The 7,296-nt window shown below is 34.3% G+C and overlaps 1 long non-coding RNA gene across 1 annotated transcript in view; it reads left to right on the top strand.

Annotated features, from left to right (window-relative positions):
- LOC108663356 overlaps nt 1–1,243 on the top strand; it is a 1,777-nt gene extending 534 nt beyond the window's left edge. The window contains exons 2-3 of the long non-coding RNA XR_001929327.1: nt 141–225; nt 1,091–1,243. This is a non-coding gene — a long non-coding RNA (uncharacterized LOC108663356). The remainder of the gene's footprint in view (nt 1–140; nt 226–1,090) is intronic.

The following is a 7,296-nucleotide window of genomic DNA, read 5'->3' on the forward strand; positions in this document are numbered from 1 at the left end:
GTAAAAGACCGAAATAGGTCAATACGGTGTTTAGGCAAAATTTAGACCTTTTGCATTTCATACCATGCATTAGTGATCTAAATTAGTTATTTCAATTTAAGGGCAACGTAGTAAATTCCTTGATTTTATACTGTGTCAAGGTGGTGTGCCCTTCGACAAAGGCAAGGAAATTACGCTTGGGGATCACTAAGCTGAGTACACCCGAAATCTGAACTTTTGAAACTTGTGAGTGAACTTATTATCGTCTTAATTATCTAGAGTAGTTTTACACAATTGTGTGATTTTATGAAAAATGGGTTTAAATGGTAAATTGCTATGTTTTAGGAGAAATTGTGATTTTATAAAATGATTTTATAAATTTTATGAAAAATTGAATACTGGTTTTGAAAATTGAGTAATTGGAGACTGCCTGCTTGTGTTGTAAATTTATGGTTTTAAATTAAATGGCTTGTGATAAATTGGCATTATTGGCTGAATTTATACTTGTGTTGAAAAATATGAACTGATTGTTTTACCTTGATAAATTGGTTAGTAATGTAATTGCCATAATATGCCATTGAGATTTGATCAATTGGTGGATTAAAGATTAGCTACTGCAATGGTGGGGGGTTTCGTGGACTAGCCTATTAGAGGGGCACGGTAAACTCCTTTATATTCTCACCTCGGTCATAGAAGCGCGTAGGGTATCTCCCGAGGTGGGCTTTTTGAGTGCACTTCACGTTAACCACCACGTGAGAGTGAGACTCAGCCAACGTTAAGGAATGACTATGATGTTCAGTGTAAAATATGTTTTATGAGAAATATGAATTTTTAACAGCCTTGGCAGACTTGGTTGGATGCCCTACGCAAGGTATCATCGAGTATGAGTTTTGGCACGAGCCAAAGTTTTAAGAAATTCATAAGCCAAGTTGATTACTCGATTTATATGGATTGATTTTATTTAGTTGAAATGAGTTGAAAGGTAATGAAATTACAATATGATGACTTATTTTAATTCGTCTCCATTTACTCGCCTTTAGATAGTTTAGATGGTGTTTGTTTACTCACTGGGATTTTATAATCTCACCACCCTCATTTCCCCACATTTCAGACTCGGGATAGTCGGTAGATAGCCGATTGCATCAAGGACTTCATTTAGCCTTGCATAGACAAAATTGTAAGTTCACAGACTTGCACCTTATTGGTTAGTTATGGGCTCACATGTCATTGTAAAAGCAATTTTATACTTCAGTTATCTGATTTAAAGTATGTATGAACATATTTAGCTTTTACACTATGCTTTTGGCGAGTTTCGGCATTTTGAAGAAAAATGATGAAAATGCCCCTGTGAGCCAAAAAATAATATTTTATTGTTTTGATTTGGAAACGACTTATGATTTCTTGAAATGCGAGATTTAATAACTGTCGCTCACCGGGGAGATGCGGAAGCTGATGCTAATCCTTGCGGGGTTTTGATCAGCATTTGGGGTAATGAGTGCTTATCGGGACGTCGCGGCTGTTGTCATGAGCCCGATGAGAGCTCCGGGTCGTGACATGTAGCTTTTAGCATATACCTTTGCCCTCTATATAAAATCAAGTTTAATTAGAATGCAAGTCCATCTCACTTAATTCACTTGTTTACACGTTTTGATGGCCTAAGTATGCATATTGATTTGATATTTGGCAAATTAAAATACCTTAATCTTATTCAAACAACTAAATTTAAATTATTAAAAAACAAAATTAAATCTAACAAATTAACATTAAAACCAATTTAAAATTCATAAGCAAATTTGTTTAAAAAAAAACTCAATTAACTACCAGACCTAAGATTATGATATCCCTTAATACGACATCTGAATATTGTATCTCTTTTTTATATTAACTTACTTCAATATATTAAGTATTTTTTTATGCTAGAAGTTCCCACAGGGCTCAACTACCTTATTTAAATTTTATTGATGAAAATAACGGTACAAAATGGAGGGAGACATAAACCGTACCTCCAAAATTACATGAAAAATATGATAAAGAAAAGGATAAAGCTCACCTATTAAAGATATTACTTCCCATGCATAATGATTTAGAATGCAACCGGAAAGTAATATTACTTCAAAACAAGATTCTATGAAAAAGAAAGAACAGTAAATTAAGAGTACTACTTCTTTACATTTATTTAAAATGAACAAAAGGTAAATTTAATTTGTGTAATCTAAGGATTCCTCAGAGCTCACCTTGTGCTTGGGAAAATACTTGAAGATTTTGGAGCGTATACCCATGATTAGAGAGATAGTTTGCAACTTGGTTCCCTTTTCTATGAATGTGTGAAATGCGGAAAGACATGACACTCAAACATTTTTTGATAGATCAAACAAATAGCGAATTTGGGAGGAACTTTATGCCTTTCTTGGATCATTTGTACAACCACCTTAGCATCCATTTCTATCCATACTCGAGACACATTGTACTCAATGCATAAGAGTAAATCGCAATGAAATGCCATTAATTTTGCCTGCAATGAGTTATGTGGTCTAACATTTTTAGAAAAGCCAAAAATAATAGTACCTGTATGGTCCTTAAGAATTCCTCATCCAACAGCATTCTAAAAGGCATCTTTGGAGCTACCATCAACATTCAACCTTAATTCTCTTATCGGTGGTTCAGTCCAATAAATAACTTTTGCTGGTTCATGGTTCTCCTATTCAAACCAAAAACCCTAATGTGTAGCAATGTCAAGATCTCCTTTCCATTGCCATTTACGTAATAAGTTCCCATAAAAGAGCTGCCTCAACATTTTCATAATTCATCATATCACTCTATCAGAAAACATTCCAAGTCCCTTATGCTTTGCATCATTTCTTTCAACCCATTAGAACCAAAAAATTAGTAAAGGCAATAATATCCGAATATGACCAGGTTTAGTATAATCCTTTGAGTTGTACCAAGAGTGGAGAACATGTATAACATTTTGAGGATTATGAACATAGATTTGAAAGAATTTTGCAAAAAAATTCCAAACCTTTTGTGCAATTGGACTTTCCCATAGGACATGTATTATTGTTTCCTCTTATTGGCAACAAAAACACTTATAAGCTAAATGGAAGCCTTTTGTTTTCATCCGTAACTCCACAGGAATCTAATTATGCCTTAAGCACCATAAGAAAAAAGACACAGTCAGTGGAATGCTCTTGTGCCAAATAAACTTACTCAATGGATTTGTAGGTTGTCTTGGCGAAGTAGTTCCCATGCACTTTTAGTAGTGAATTCCCCATTTGGTGTGAGAGCCTAGTATGCCAAATCTTCCTTGCTGCTGCTAATAGGAATCCTCAAGGTCTCATCAACAATCATGTCTGGTAATACAACTTTGAGCTTATCCATATCCCATTCATTATCTTGAAAAAAATAATTAACTTTAATCATGGAATGATGATATGAAGGGAAAGAATTTACTAGAGGCTCGTCACCCATCCAAGCGTTATGCTAGAAGAACAATTCTCCCTTACCTAACCTCCATCGAATTTTCTACCCGGTTATATCTCGACCATCAATAAGTCATTTCCATGTTGGGGAATCATGCGGCTTAGTAGTTATTGTATGAGGAATTTGCCCAGTGCAATATTTGACTCACATATATTATGCCCACAAGCTTTTGCATGTTTGAAATCTCCACCAAAGCTTTGTAGTAAAAGCCTCAAAAACATCTTTCAAATTGCGAATGTCTAGACCACTTTCTGAGCTAGGAAAAGTAATTTTATTCCAAGATGTCCGGTGTATTCGTTTGCTGTTCGTGGAACCTCCCCATGAAAAACTGTTAAAAAGTCTGTCTATTTTTTCAATAACACCCATTGGGGGCTTGAGAACTTGCAGCAGGTATATTGGCAAAGAAGCAAGAACACTCTACAATAGTGTGACATGGCCTCCAGGAGAAAGAACTTTATTTTCCCAACTAGTGATCCGCTCACGGATTTTAGTAATGAGTAAGTCAAAAAGCATTACTTTTTTAGGACCTTTGTAAAGAAGTGCACCCAAATATATAATTGGAAAAAGTCTTGTGAAAAAACCCCATGGTTTGAGAAATAATTTATGGAATGGCTGGAATGAAAGTGTAAGGAACCATATTCAGCAAATAAAGAATTGAGGCCTCTAGATAAATCTTTAGCAGCCAATATAAACAATAAAGGCGAGATGGAATCACCTTGTCTTAAATCTTTCTCTGATTTGAAGTAATTGACCGAATGCCCATTAATTAATAAAGAAAACCAACAATTAAAAATGCACCTCTTGATCATGTCAATCCAATGAGAGTCGAATCCAAATGTCTCCAAGATTAAGTATAGAAAATCCCAATTCAATCTGTCATAGGCCTTCATCATATCAAGCTTCAAAATCACATTGCCACCTCCAACTTTGTAGTCGATTTTGCCGACTAACTCTTAAGCTAACAGAGTATTGTCACTGATTAATTTGCCACTCACAAGGCCACTTTGATTATCCGAAATTAAGGAAGGTAAAACTTTAGCTAATCGGTTTGCCAATAGTTTAGTAATTATTTTATTTAATACAGTACATAAACTTATTGGATGAAAATCACCCTAGGAATTTTTATCTGGTTTCTTAGCTAAAAGAACTAAAGTTGTAGAAGTTACCCCCTTAAAAGCGTTGCTCCATTGAAGAAATCTCTCACAGTTGTCAAAAGATCACTTGCAATTATATGCCAACATTGTTAGTAAACAAATGATGAAAAACCATCAGGCCTTGCAACATTGTCCTTTTCAATATCAAAAACCGCTACCTTCACTTTTGCCATCGTAGGTTTTTCACAAAAGACATGATTATCATTTTCAGAGATTAAATGAGAAATTAAATCAGCATTAAACCTGATAGTATTGGTAGATTCAGCCTTCAAAAGATTTGCAAAATAATATACTATTGAAGATTCAATCTACTTTAGTTCCTTAAGAATAATTCTTTCACTATTCATAGTTTTGAAAATGAAGTTTTCACATTTTTTTTTGCATCCACATATGAAAAAACCTTGTATTTCATTCTCCCTCTACCAGCTAACAAATGCCTGATTTTTGCTGCCAATACATCTTTTCTTACTTAGCAGGTGGTTAAGCTTAGCATATGATAATTGTAGGTGCTTCTAGTTTGTAGGTGACTGCTCCTGTTGAAATAACTTTTCACTTTCTTCTGCATGTTTTTCTACTGCCTTGAGATTACTGAAAATATCACCAAACACATGTTTATTCCACCCTTTCAGACTCTTTTTCAAATGTTGTTGTTTGAGCTAAAAAGTCATCAAGCCAGTTCCCTGCACTGGATGTTTCCAGCTTTGTTCTACAAAGCCAACTGTGAGACTCTGTCAAGCTCGATTAAAAGACGGTATTGTACTGAGTGGTACAACTAAGTTAAATCGAGCCTTGAACTAGTTAAAATAGAAATTCTAAAAGGAATTTGAAAATTTTAAAACCCACATAATGGCTTAGAATAGTGATTCGGAGTTCAAGGTCCAGTTTGGAGTCCATCAAGAAAATTGACCGATTAGGGACAAAACGGTCATTTTACCATTTGATGATAAAATGGAGATTTTTAGCCAAGATTTAATCACATTTGACCAAGAATAATTATATGAAATATAATGATGATTATTGGAGTATAAAATGATTAGCAGTGAAAAATTGTGATTCCCGATATTTTTGGAACACAAGGGTAAAATGGTAATTTGACACTAGAGGACTAAACGAAAATTTTTATAAAATGATTTTTTACCCCATTTGGTTAATATTGATCAATATTAGTGTTATTTGAGGTTGAAAAGTAGAAATAATGTGATTTTGGTACATTTCGGAGTATAAGGGCAAAATCATAATTTTTTCACCTCGAGGGCAAATCGGTAAATTGTTTCGCCCCAGCACTTGTCAAGACCAAGGGATTTTAATTGTGGTAGGATTGGATAAGTACCAGAATATTTGTGATGGAAAATTAAGAAGAAAAAGTCAAAAAGTTAAAAAAATTAGGCCAATAAGCATGTGACACGTGGCATGATTGATTATTTTATTATTTTCTATAGAAATCAGCCCATTAAATCCCCAATTCTCTCACCATATTCTGCCTAGGCAACCAGCAACAAGAACAAAGGAAAAACAAAGGGAAAAAAAGAAAACCTAGGTAAAAATTCAAAGAAAAAGTGAAGAAATCAAGGAAACAAGCTAGGTAAGTTAGAATTTCTTTAATTCTCCTTGATAACTAGCTTACCCATGCTTTTGTTCTTGATTTCCATGGTTGAATATTGAGTTATCATGATGAATTCAATTCTGAAAAATGGGTATGGAAGAGGAATCGTTGTTGGAATAATTTGATTTTAGACTATGTTAGTGTTTAGGGATAGTTAAGCATGGTTATGAACAAAAACACAAAAGAAATATTCAATTTCTCTATGGTTCCTTGTTGGTCGAACCATGAGGGCTGAATATCAATGGGGCATTGTTTTTATTGCAAGGAAAAAGGCTTGAAAAATGATGAATTAAGGTGAAACGGTTATGTAGAAAAAATTTCGGTGCTAGTGCACCAAATGACCAAATTTTTCTATAAGGAACTGTGAGGGTTCTAATGCTGAATTTGGCTTTATTTAAATGGTATGTGGTAAATTAAGGTATTAGAGGAGAAATGGATTAATTTGGAGGTGATTTGGACACAATTGCCAATTAATCAGGTGATCGGTCGAATTTAATCGATACCGCAATGAAGCGGTAATCGGACGTATTTTTGCATTTACATATCAAGCATTAGTAATTTAAATTAGTTTATATCAATTTATGGGCAATATAGTAAATTCTTCGACTTTATTATTTGACAAGGTAGTGAGACGTCCGAAAAAGGCAAAGGAATTATGCCTGAGGACTATTAGTTCGAGTGCACCTGGAATCCGAATTTTCGACACCTGTGAATGAATTTGCATTTCAAAATTTATTTGGGAATTCTAATTAAGTTGAAATGAAATGCGTGAATGATTATATCTAATTCCCATTTAAAAATGAATCTCGGGAACAAGCCTTTAGTGAAAATATTTCTGTGATGTTAAATATGATTGCGATGCATCTGTGTATATCTGTATGATGCCTACATGTATTATTGAGAAATTGTGTGAAATTAAGTGTACTGAATCTGTGTACCCTTGTATTATGCTGATATGCATTATTAATAAATTATGGTGAAATTGATGCGACCGTGCATGTGCGGAGTGGGAAGTGCAATGCCAGTTGAATGACAAAGGATGTGTTAATTACGATCGTGCATGTGCGGAGTGGGAAATGC

This window comes from Theobroma cacao, chromosome 9 (genome assembly GCF_000208745.1).
Source record: "Theobroma cacao cultivar B97-61/B2 chromosome 9, Criollo_cocoa_genome_V2, whole genome shotgun sequence".
NCBI classification, from domain to species: Eukaryota; Viridiplantae; Streptophyta; class Magnoliopsida; order Malvales; family Malvaceae; genus Theobroma; species Theobroma cacao.